The sequence below is a fragment of the Balaenoptera borealis genome, assembly GCF_965194805.1.
Source record: "Balaenoptera borealis genome assembly, chromosome: 8".
Classification (NCBI taxonomy): domain Eukaryota; kingdom Metazoa; phylum Chordata; class Mammalia; order Artiodactyla; family Balaenopteridae; genus Balaenoptera; species Balaenoptera borealis.
Window position 1 is genome coordinate 8,295,544 of NC_138865.1, and position 12,361 is coordinate 8,307,904.

Consider the following 12,361-nt stretch of genomic DNA (forward strand, 5'->3'; position numbering starts at 1 on the left):
GACTTAAAACAAGACTTTCTTGAATTTTCATTTCATTTCATTTTATTATTTTTACTTTTCCTCTCAAACCTTTCATTTTCCCCATAGGAATCCATAGGGGAGAAAACTTAGAATAACATAAATGTAGGAGCAGTAAAAACCAAGGGGAAAAGGCTAACGACAGCTCTGAGTAAGTGCTGGGAAAAGAGGCTGAACGCCAGGGGTAGAGAAAAGGGAGAAGTCTAGCAAGTGCCTAGAGTAATTGCCCTCATTCTGGCACGGCTGCTATGACACACAATTGCAGAGTTTGATATTGTAAAGGATCAGAGAACTGTTGGCTCTGCTTGAGGCACTTTCAAACCTCACTCGTGTACCTGAATTGAAGTAGAAGCCTGCGGGAAGGTTGGCTTTCTGGCTGTGAATAGGCCAACTCAGTAGGGGAGCAAGTAGGAAGTAGTGCAGGCTTGGTCACGCTCATTCTTCCCATTATAGAGGGGAGATGGTAAGGGGGGACCTAAGATGAGAGTCACTCCTCCAGACACTTACCTTCACATTACCATTCAGAAGCATGTGTCTGTAACTTACCAGAACAGTGGCGCTGAGGAAGGGTTGTCTCCCCCCGTGCCCCCGGCTCCTGGTGCCACGCAGCATGTGGGATCTGAGTTCCCAGACCAGGAATCAAACCCACCACCCCTGCAGTGGAAGTGCAGAGTCTTTTTTTTTTTTTTTTAATTAATTAATTAATTAATTAATTAATTTATTTATTTATTTATTTATTTTTGGCTGTGTTGGGTCTTCGTTTCTGTGCGAGGGCTTCCTCTAGCTGCGGCAAGTGGGGGCCACTCTTCATCGCGGTGCGCGGGCCTCACTATCGTGGCCTTTCGTTGCGGAGCACAGGCTCCAGACGCGCAGGCTCAGTAGTTGTGGCTCACGGGCCCAGTTGCTCCACGGCATGTGGGATCCTCCCAGACCAGGGCTCGAACCCGTGTCCCCTGCGTTAGCAGGCAGATTCTCAACCAGTGCGCCACCAGGGAAGCCCGAAGTGCAGAGTCTTAACCACTGGACCGCCAGGGAAGTGGCAGGGTTGTCTTTTTTATGTTTGTCCTTTTGTTTTGCATGCATTTTTCAGAGAGAGCTGGGCCAGGGACAGCAGAGAAGATTTAGAACGAAGTAAAATTTAAACCTTCATTTAACTCTGTGACTGCGGGTACCTTAGACATGTCAGTGAACTCTCTCTGCCTCAGTTCCTCAACTGTGAAATGAGGTAACGTAAGTAAAATAAGTGAGTTAATGTATCTAAAGTGCTGAGGCAGTGCCTAGCACAGAATAAGTACTACAGAAGTGGTGATGATGTCAGAAACTGAAAAAAATGAGTAACAGACCATGTAAACAACAAAATGATATGTATTCTATCCCACCTGAATAAGTACCACTACCAAATTCAGTATTCATGTATTTTGTTACTCACTATTCGTTTTTAGAGTTTTGCCCTCAGATTTTATTATGGAACTTAATTTTTATTTATTTATTTATTTATTTATTTATTTTTGGCTGTGTCGGGTCTTCGTTTCTGTGCGAGGGCTTTCTCCAGGTGTGGCGATCGGGGGGCCACTCTTCATCGCGGTGCGCGGGCCTCTCACTGTCGCGGCCTCTCGTTGCGGAGCACAGGCTCCAGACGCGCAGGCTCAGTAGTTGTGGCTCACGGGCGCAGTTGCTCCGCGGCATGTGGGATCTTCCCAGACCAGGACTCGAACCCGTGTCCCCTGCATTGGCAGGCAGATTCTCAACCACTGCGCCACCAGGGAAGCCCTATGGAACTTAATTTTATCATGGATGTCTATCTCCAGTAGATGCAGGACATAGTTGTGTGACCAAGTTAAGACATGGTACATGCAGATTTGGGTGGATTTTTTGAGCTCTTTATACTAGGTGAGAACTCAGAAAATGACAGTGGAAACATAAAAAAGACAAAGTCTCTGATGTGCCAGTCACATTTTTCCTGCAACAGTATTTATTAGAATTAAGTGCGTATGGAAATAGGCTTAGTAATACATTATCCTGGGTAATAAATGCTGTGCAGTGCTTATACTTTATATGCAACTGTATTTTTAAAAGCACTGTATTTTAAAAAAAAACTGTATTTTTAAAAAAGTTTGAAAGAATGGTAATTATTAGGACTGACCCTCACAGAGTATGATTTAATGTGTTCTAACAATTTCTAAATTATTTGTTGATTTCTTGATCATTTTAAATGTCCCTGGTTTTATTAGAAAATAATTTTAGGTTATGATCACTTGGCTTTGGTATGGTATTGTATTAGTAAAGGGTTCTATTCTCCTTCTTTTCATGTAAGGGGAGACAAATTGGGTAAAATAAACCATTTCTCTTTAAAGAAGAACTGTTTCCTTTTTCCTAAAGTGATATTTTTGGAGGCCCATGGTCCAAACAGATTAACTGGACTGAGAATGACATCACTGATGAACGCATAAAAATGTCTCCGAGGGGGCTTCCCTGGTGGCGCAGTGGTTGAGAATCTGCCTGCCAATGCAGGGGACACGGGTTCGAGCCCTGGTCTGGGAAGATCCCACATGCCGCGGAGCAACTAGGCCCGTGAGCCACAATTGCTGAGCCTGCGCCTCTGGAGCCTGTGCTCCGCAACAGGAGAGGCCGCGATGGTGAGAGGCCCGCGCGCCGCGATGAAGAGTGGCTCCCCCGCTTGCCGCAACTAGAGGAAGCCCTCGCATGGAAACGAAGACCCAACACAGCCATAAATAAATAAACAAATAAATAGCCTTCCCTTTAAAAAAGAAAAAACAAGCTTCACCACCCCTGTCGTTCTACCATGAAAAGGACCATTCCTCTTTTAAAAAAAAAAAAAAAAAAAAAAAATTGTCTCCGAGGTCTTACATGCTTGTCCTATGGAGTTCTGCTAGGACTTGGCCATTGGATGTGACATCTAAGTAAATGGATAGTGGTTTGTGGTTCATTACAGAGTTCTTTTTCTGGATCCCAAGTGTCAGCCAGACAGACCACCTTAAAACTCTGAAGTTCAGTGCCTCACTGGGTTAATCAATAGGCCTTTTGTAATGTCTTAAAAATTCTGGAAAGTCTAAAGTCACACTTTTATATAAGCCGAAAGCAAACAAATAAAACAAGTTTCTTATATTGTAGTTTGTGGAGAAGAAAGTATGTTCTGTAAATTTTCACTGTCACAGCGTCAGTATAAAACCATTTTCAGATTCTAATTTAGCTGCCTTTAAGTGAAATCTGAAGTGAAACTATGTACTACCTGATTATAGTAAAAAAATAAGGATTTTTTTCCCCTTCCACAATTGGTCAGGAGCATCCTACTTTAAGTCATGACCCTGGTGAATCTTTATTCACCATTTAGAATATTAAGGCCATAAAGCTTCAGAGAGTTCAGGATATCTTATGGACTAGGAGAAGGAGACTTTTTTTCCGGGTTTACTAAGTGGTAGGCATATATATTCCTATTTAATTTAATACAGTCCACTTGCATTACCTGCTTTCCCCTCCTTCCCTCAACTTTTTGTACGCTTAACTCTTGGATTCATTTCTCTGTTCATTCTTTTAAAACACTCTAGAGGCTTTCTTTTTTAGTTTAGTTTTTTTTTACAATTAGGAAGGTTCCTGACTTGGAAAATAAAAAAAAGGAGCTTTTTTTTTTTTTTTTTTTTTTTTACCTTGGGCATATCACTTAATTTTTCTGAGTCACTATTTTTATATATAAAAAATGATGGAGTTGGATTACTTTTCAGATATGACATTCTGTGGAGTAGGATAAGATGAGATTGATCCTTCTGTAGTTTGCTTTCTTTTTCCTTTTCATTTTTTCAGCTTCATGTATTTGCCATGACCTGGATACCTAAGTACAATTCATTTTTACAAAGGCCCTTTATTCTTTACTTTCCTTCTTTGTTAGTTAAGCCAACCAGAATTTTGAGTCACAGGTACTTGATGATATAGTTTAATAAATATTTTACCATTATATAAATATATTAAATGTTAAACTCCGGAACGATCTGTGCTAGTTTCTAAAGTGATTGACTAATCAATAAGGTTTATTAAGGGCTTAAAATGCTCCCAACATTGTAAAGAACTGTGGGGGCCCCTGAACGTGTTTACATTATAATTGGAAAAATAAAAACATCTGAAAGAACAGGTGCTAAGTCTTGCCCTCTTGAGTAAGTGCAGTCTCAGTCTAGAGGGAGTTGTGTGCTGTGCATTATGGGAGTTGTTGGTAGTTACTGGCAGAAGAATCATGGGGTCCATTCTAACCGTGGGACTGGGTATTTTGGTTGCACTTTTCAAGATTTGCAAATTTCAGATGGGCAAAAGGGTTAATGCCATCCTAGGTTTGTAGGGACGTCCTGAACAAAGGCACTAGACAGGAATTAGGCTGAGGTGGGGTTAGGGGAGGGTTATGGATAGCTTTGGGATGTGGACACTGAGTAGCCTCCTTTTGGAGTGGAAGCTGTGTCAAGGTAGGAAGTGGTGATGGAGAGTTAACTTTAAATCCCAGCCACAGGAGTTTAGATCGGAGGTGGGTAGATCTTTGAAAGTCTTTGTTTTCAAAAGTGAACATAAAGAAGGGACCTTCTTTCTTCTAGCCTGTAGATGTTGTTGCTTGTGATTTGATGCTTAGAGCTGCTGTAGTCATCTTATAACCCTGCGAGGGTTGTGAATTCCACCCCTCAAAGATATCTTGATTTCTTGAATTTAATTTCTCCTAGGTACTCTGCCTAGATCAGGTCCTATTGGCAGTTTTGATTTGATTTTGTGTTTTAATGAGTTTTCTTACCTTTGCTATATTCTAGTATTTTAGAATCTTATAGTTGAAAGGGTCCTTGGAGGTATTCAGATCTACCTTCTCAACAAGTACAGGAACCATACCCTTAGTTTTTCGAGTGATTGTTATGTTTCTGCTGGAGCGCATGGACCATTTTTCAAGACAACTCTTCCATTGGTAGATTTCATTCCTTAGGTTAAAATCTGCCTTTCCCAGCTTTATCTGGAGCTATATAAGGCCTAATCCTTTTTTAATATTCCAGCCCTTCAGGTATTTGAGGACAGTCATGATGCCCTCTTCTAAACTTTCTTTTCTCAGTATAAATATTTTACTTTCTCTTACTTTATATTTCAAGAGTCCCCACCATTATTCTTGCCTATCTTTCGTGTATTCTGTGTCTTAGTGAAGACCCAGAATTGAAAATAATATCCTTTTAAAACAATTATGATGTTTTTATAGCACTAAGCAACAGGAAAACCCTCCTTATTTGGCTTAAACAATAAGGAATTTACGTTTTCAGTTGGGAGATATACCTTTTCTTCATATCTGAACATTCCTGAAATTGAGATATTTTGAACATTTAGGTGAATAGCATGTCAGTGTAGTTGACAGCACCCCCCTTCCTTGATGACTTATAAAATAGTGATACATTCTACCATTGCTGTATCTTATATTTGATGAAACATGGTATTATCTCAAATAGCAGGAGGTCTCATGGAAGAGTAGATTCACAATTGGTTATTTTTTTCACCTTGATTATATCAAGGACCCAGTGTGGCAGATAGACTTGGCTTATTACCCTCTCAGAGTTACAAGATGGCTGCAGAAGTTCTGAACATCAAATCTCTAATCAACAACATTTAGAGGCTAGAAGAGAGAAGGTCCCTTCTTTGTGTTGTTTTGTGTGTGTGTGTGTGTGTGTGTTCATTTTTAAGAGTAAGCAAAATTACCCGAAGTACCCTTCCTAGGTCAGAATTGTCACATGCCCATTCCTAAACCAATCACTGACAAGAGTTAGAAGTTACCATTATTAGCTCAGTGGTTCTTGGTCAATGATTCTCGAACTTGTGTGCACCAGCACGACCTGGAGAACTTAAACACAGATTGGTGGGCCTTATCCCTCGATTTTTTGATTTAGTACATTGGGACTGGGGACTGAGAATTTGCATTTTTCACAGGTTTGTGGGTGACGCCAGTGCTGCTGGCCCAGAGAGTGGAGATGGGCCCAGTCCCCCTTAAAGTGCGCGGCCAGCTGATATCCAGACAAAATCGGTTTTGTCAGCAGGAGGTGAGGCGGGGCAGTGTGAGGTAGGCAGTTATCCATTTCCGTCACAGTCTAGATCAGCATTTCTCCTAGATGTTGTAACACACTGAAGTGTGGTTGTTACTGTGTACAGAATATATTATTATTAGTAAACTAAGATTTGAGAATGACTTACTTAAATCATACGGAGTAGATCAAGTAGATTCAAGATAAAGGTTGTTACTCTCTGACATACTTTCTTGAGGGAGGAGAGAACAGGATGGCCATTCAGTGAGGGCACAGAGAATATACACTTTTGGTAGTATCAATATATAGTGCCTATTAATAATAGCTGACAATGATAGTTAATAGTGTATTAACTACATTTAAACATCACACTGATTCATTAGATAGGGACTGGTAATATCCACATTTCACAAGGCAGGAAACTGAGGCACAAAGAGGCTAAGTAATTTGCCTAGTGTCATAGAGCCAGTTAATAGTAGAGTGGGGCTTCAAAACCCTGCAGTTTGGCCTCACAACTCCATACTTTTAACCATATGTTCTACTGTCAGGTGGGGCCTCTGATGCAGGAAGGGGAAGGCTTGAGAGGTTTATTTTATATTTTTGGCTTGTGTCAGTACGGTGAGATTAGTGTGGTGGTAATTATTCTTTCCCTCCATTCCTTCCTTTTCTCCTGGTTCATCTCTACCTGTGTTTGTGTAATTGATACATTTGAGCATAAGTGTAGGACTTACATAAAACATTGTGTTAGCAATGTCTGCCCACTTTTTGCCATCTGTACATTTTATAAACCTGCCTTCTTTGTCTTTTTGCACATACTGGGGAGAAGGATAATTGTGTAGATAGGATTGAGCACAGAGACCTATGGTTAAACGCTAAGTTTTTGTTGTTTTTGTTGAATGTTATGGTGTGGAGGCTAATTATCTTCATAAGAGCAGTTTTGTTGGTCAGTCTTTATGGCTTTATGGCTAAAAACAAAGGTTTTTAACTGCTTCAGAATTGTTGGGAAAGCTAAAGAAACTCTAGGCCAAGCTTCTAGGCACAACTCCCAAAAGCAGAATGAAAAACTGAGCTGCCTCCTTGCTTGTCATGCCCTGCTTAGCACTTTAGGCTGAAGCCCTACTGAACAACTGGCCATGTTCTCTCACTTGTAGGTCTTTGTGTGGGCTGTTCCCTTTGCCTGGTACACTCAATCCACATTCTCTTGGCAAATGCTTCCCATTCTTCAGATCTCATTGTAAACTTTACTTAATTGTTCCTGATCCTTCCATCTTACTCTCCCTCAGACAGTCCAGTGCTCCTGCTGTATGCTCCCATTGCACCCGGTATCCCCCCTGTCGTGGTACCTCACCGTTTATTATTGTTTGTTGGTCTGTCTTTCCCCACTCATTGTGTTGTGTTGTAGCGCATTATGATGCTTGAATGTGGAGAGTTGAATGGTTCAGATTTTAAATGTCACTAATTACACATTTGAAGCTTCATTATCAAGAAATAGATGCCAATCACTAAGTTCTAAGTTGTAATTTCTAATTTTCATAATTATAATTGACTTGACAGATTTTTGCTTTGGTTTGAGTAAAACACCCTTTATGGCATGTCTAATGTAACTTAATGGAGATTGGACAACTGATCTGTTAGCTAATAGTTCTTTGAAGTTCGGAGACTATGAATCTGAGAAGTTTGTCACTAGATGGAACTAGACTCTTAAAAAATAAACTTTTTATTTTTGAATAATTTCAGGTTTACAGAAAAATTGTAAAGAAAGCACAGAGAGTTCCCATATACTCCTCACCTAGTTTCTTCCGTTGTTAACATCTTACATTATCATGGTACATTTGTCCAAACTAAGAAACCAGTGGTGTACATTACTATTAACTAAACTCCAGACTTCATTTGGATTTCACCAGTTTTCCTATTTGTATCTTCTCTCTGTTCCAGGTTCCAGTCCAGGGAAGCAGATTGCATTTTGTTGTCACATCTCCTTAGTCTCCTTTGGGCTGTGACAGTTTCAATATTTCGTTGTTTTTCGTGACCCTGACAGTTTGGGGGAGTACTGGTCAGGCATTTTGTAGACCGTTCCTCAGTTTGGGTTGGTCCAATGTTTTTGTCATGGTTATCCTGAGGTGATGGATTTTGGGAAAGAATACTAGATTTTTTTCAAGAAGGAGTGAAATGCCCTTCTTGACACACTGTATCAAGGGGCTCATGATGCCTACACTACATCATGGGTAAGGTTAACCTTCATCATTAGGAAGGTGGTGTTTGCCAGGTTTCTTCACTGTCACGTTACTCTTTTTCTCTTTTGCTGTTCTGTTCTTTGGAAGCAAGTCACTAAGTGGCCCACCCTCAAGGACTGTGTGAGCACATGTGCATGGGGGGATGAAGCTCCACCTCCTGGAGGGGGCAGTGATGACATTTTATTTAGAATTCTGTAAGCAAGATTTGTTTCTTCTCTCCCCGCAAATAAATATTTAGATTCATCACTGTGCAGTCACTTTGCAAGTATATTGATGACAATTTTTTTTTAAACATCTTTATTGGAGTATAATTGCTTTACAATGTTGTGTTAGTTTCTGCTGTATTTTGATGACTGTTTAATAGACACTTAATGGGTCTCTGCTATGTGACAGGTACTGTGCTAATTTAGGGGGAAGTATTTTTAAATTTTTTGGAGTCACATGCCTCTGTGAGAAACTGATAACTGCTATAGACTTTCTCGCCAAAAACAAAAGATATGTGAAATTTTGCATACAGTTTTAGGGGTTTCACAGATCTTTGACTTCATTTAAGACAGTCTCTGCCTTCCAGTAATTCAGTTCAGCTGAGGAGACAGGCAGGCAAGAAAACAGAATATGATGTGTTGCCTGCTATCAGGGAAGTTTGAGTTAAGTGTTTTGAGAACACAGTTAAAGGAGTAGTTTTATTTGGGGTGAGAGGCTAGGGAAAGTTACAGAGAGGAGATGCCATTTACGTTTGGGCTTGAAGAATGAGAAAGAGTTAAATGAACAAAAGGTTGGAAAAACATTCTAAGCAGAGGGAACACAAGGAGCAAGACCTATGCAGAAATGCATGGTGAGGATTTAGGTCTTGCCAGGGTATAGCTAAATTGGGAGGTAGGTGGGCTAGATATAAAATTGGAGTGGTAGGAGAAGCTCTAGCTGGGAAAGAGACTTGGGTAAGTTCTCAGTTTATAAACCTTGAAATGTTTAAATGACTGTGTAATGATTTTGTCCACAAATTATTTTCATCTTCAGTTTTTTGGTTTTTTTTTAAAATTAATTTATTTATTTTTATATTTATTTTTGGCTGTGTTGGGTCTTCGTTTCTGTGCGAGGGCTTTCTCTAGTTGCGGCAAGCGGGGGCCACTCTTCATTGCGGTGCACTGGCCTCTCACTATCGCGGCCTCTCTTGTTGCGGAGCACAGGCTCCAGACGCACAGGCTCAGTAGTTGTGGCTCGCGGGCCTAGTTGCTCCGCGGCATGTGGGATCTTCCCAGACCAGGGCTCGAACCCATGTCCCCTGCATTGGCAGGCAGATTCTCAACCACTGCGCTACCAGGGAAGCCCTCATCTTCAGTTTTATGGCTCAGTAATTTACTACTTCACTTGCATCATGCATGTATGATTAAGGAGCGAGTAGGAGGTGAAGAAATGCAGACCACTTTCTCAAGATGTTTGGATATAAAGGGACTTGAGGAGGGAGAGAGCTAGAAGAGATCATGGGGTCCAGAGAAGTTTTATTCAAGTTGGGAGAGACTTGAATGTATTTAAATAAAAGGAAGGAGCCGGTAAAGAAGGAAAGAGGGTGATTGAAATAGGCTGCTCAAAAGGTAGGAGGGTTGATCCAACACCAAATTGACACTTGGCATCAGGAAAGAATAGGTAAATAATTTGTAATGAATGGCTTGCGTACATTGTATTTAGAACTATTGGACTTATATAAGACTTACAGTTGTCTTACAGGTAAATTTGGGCTGTGGCCTGACCTACTATCTTGCTGTTACTGTATTCATTGTGTTCATTTAATTCCTTTTCTTTGCTAGGTTCTGGTGATAGGAGAATGTATCAGAGAGTCCATGCCCTTGAACTTAGTTGAGGTCATTAAGGATATAGGACAGATATATGAAAGGATCAAACGTAAATATAAAGTGAGAACTTCCACAGTTCTTCCTCATGCTTTGGGCTGTAGGCTTTGGCCAGAGCAATCACTCTTCATTTTTTTTTTCAGGGTGTGGGGAAAATGAAGTTGGGGTCTGTGGTAGTTTATCTTGTTGTAAATAGTTTCTCATTTAGAAGTGAATTCAGCCGGTTCTACACTTAGTAAATCCTTGCTGGGCATTTTTCTTTTACTCTTAGATAATTTTAACTATAAACTATGAAGAGGATTAATTTTTATGGTGACCTGTTTTCTTTGTTTTAACTTAGGCCACAATGTTAATCGCTAGTTTCTAATCTGATAGATACTATTTAAAAAGGAATCAACTTCTTATGAGGGAAATTATTGCTAAATAAAGCATTAAAATTTAGCACATGTTTGAACATAGATTTGACCCTATGCTTAACAAAAGGAGGTTTTTTGGTCATGGTTATAATGCCCTTTGGGCATGGTATTAATTGACTTCAGAAATTAAAATGGAACTTCATTAGGCGGCCGTTACTCTTGCATTTATATTCTTTCTGCTCTGAATTCTTAGTGAAAACTTATGCTCTTTAAATAGTCAAAAATTGTATACTGGTTTTATTGTTGCAAACCTGTGTAGTATTTTTTTTTTTTTTAAACTTTGGGTTTATTTATTTATTTATTTTTATGGCTGTGTTGGGTCTTCGTTTCTGTGTGAGGGCTTTCTCTAGTTGCGGCAAGTGGGGGCCATTCTTCATCGTGGTGCACGGGCCTCTCATTATCGTGGCCTCTCTTGTTGCGGAGCACAGGCTCCAGACGCACAGGCTCAGTAATTGTGGCTCACGGGCCCGGTTGCTCCGCGGCATATGGGATCTTCCCAGACCAGGGCTCGAACCCGTATCCTCTGCATTGGCAGGCAGATTCTCAACCACTGCGCCACCAGAGAAGCCCCCCTGTGTAGTATTTTAATAACAAACTTTCACTTGAAAGAACCCTCTTTTGTGAGGGATTCTTGAAAAGAAATTTTAATAAGATTATATAATTAGTACTAATAATGGACTGAAGCCTTTAAGGTCAGTATAGTTTATGCTTCTAGACTCAATTCATTCAGCAAAATATGTGCAGAAGCACCATGTACATAGCAGGGGATAAGAAAATCATGGTTTCTGTCTCAAGCTTCCTTCGAGCGGAGACAAATTGAACAAGAGTAGTTGGTGCTGTGAGAGGTGAGTTGTCTGATGTGGGCACCTGTGGCTGTTTATTACCCCGTTTGTGCCAGCAAAGACCTCTTTGGTACTGTGCAATCTGCAGCCTGAGGGATGGGTAGAGTCTGACGGAAGAGTGGGGGAAGGATGCATGAGGCAGAGGGCGCAGTTACGAGGGAGGGCGCGTGCCCGGGGACAGGGGGGTTCCTGTACAAGCAGACCCAGAAGGCTGAAGTGTACGTATGCAGGGGAGAGCAGGACATGGTGACTAGGGCCACATGGTGAGGGTCTTGTAAGGATTTTGGCTTCATCCTAAAGGCTCCCGAAAGCCATTGCTGGGAGAAGATCAGATTCTTTTATTAAGTGTTGGGGAAGATCACCCTGGAGTGGAGTGGAGCGGAGTGGAGCAGGGATTGATGGGAGGTTTGAGCAAATGTGGGGAGGCCAGTTAGCCTTGTGTAATAATAGTCTGCAAGGGGTGATGATGGATGCTTTGTGAAAATTCAGTATTAAACTCTCTACTCTGAGAAATCACTGAAATAGGTGGAAAACTGCATACTTGTGTAAAACAAACAGCATGTGCCTCTTTTCAGAAGTGTAAAGCTTTAGATAGTGTGTATAGTTCTTGAATCTCATTTAAGGATCCTGAATTCCACTAAGGATCTGCATCCTAAAGATAGTACATGACTCTTGTGAAGTCTTTCATTTTTTTTCACTCGGAGGGGGCGGGTGTCCCTTGTTTATTTGATTTTTTTTAATGAAACTTTAATGTTCAAATTATAGTCTTTGGTCATACTGATTTAAAAACAGGTTTTTCTTTTCAGTTTTGAACATATCTGACTACCACTCTGGAATACTTGATCCTTAATTAACTAGTAGGGCAGGGAATTCAGTCTGCCCAAATGTTAAGTAGCGCTATTTAAAATTTGGAAGCCCAAAGCAAGACAAGGCTGAGGTGACCGTAGCCAAGCCCAGCAGCCT

The 12,361-nt window shown here is 40.7% G+C and overlaps 1 protein-coding gene and 1 long non-coding RNA gene across 7 annotated transcripts in view; one reads left to right on the forward strand and one right to left on the reverse strand.

Annotated features, from left to right (window-relative positions):
• Positions 1-1,800, reverse strand: part of LOC309633705 — a 184,917-nt gene extending 183,117 nt beyond the window's left edge. Inside the window, exon 1 of the long non-coding RNA XR_014247672.1 lies at positions 1,629-1,800. This is a non-coding gene — a long non-coding RNA (uncharacterized lncRNA). The remainder of the gene's footprint in view (positions 1-1,628) is intronic.
• XKR6 (XK related 6) overlaps positions 1-12,361 on the forward strand; it is a 90,060-nt gene that overhangs the window by 35,899 nt on the left and 41,800 nt on the right. The gene's annotated exons all lie outside the window — the stretch shown is intronic.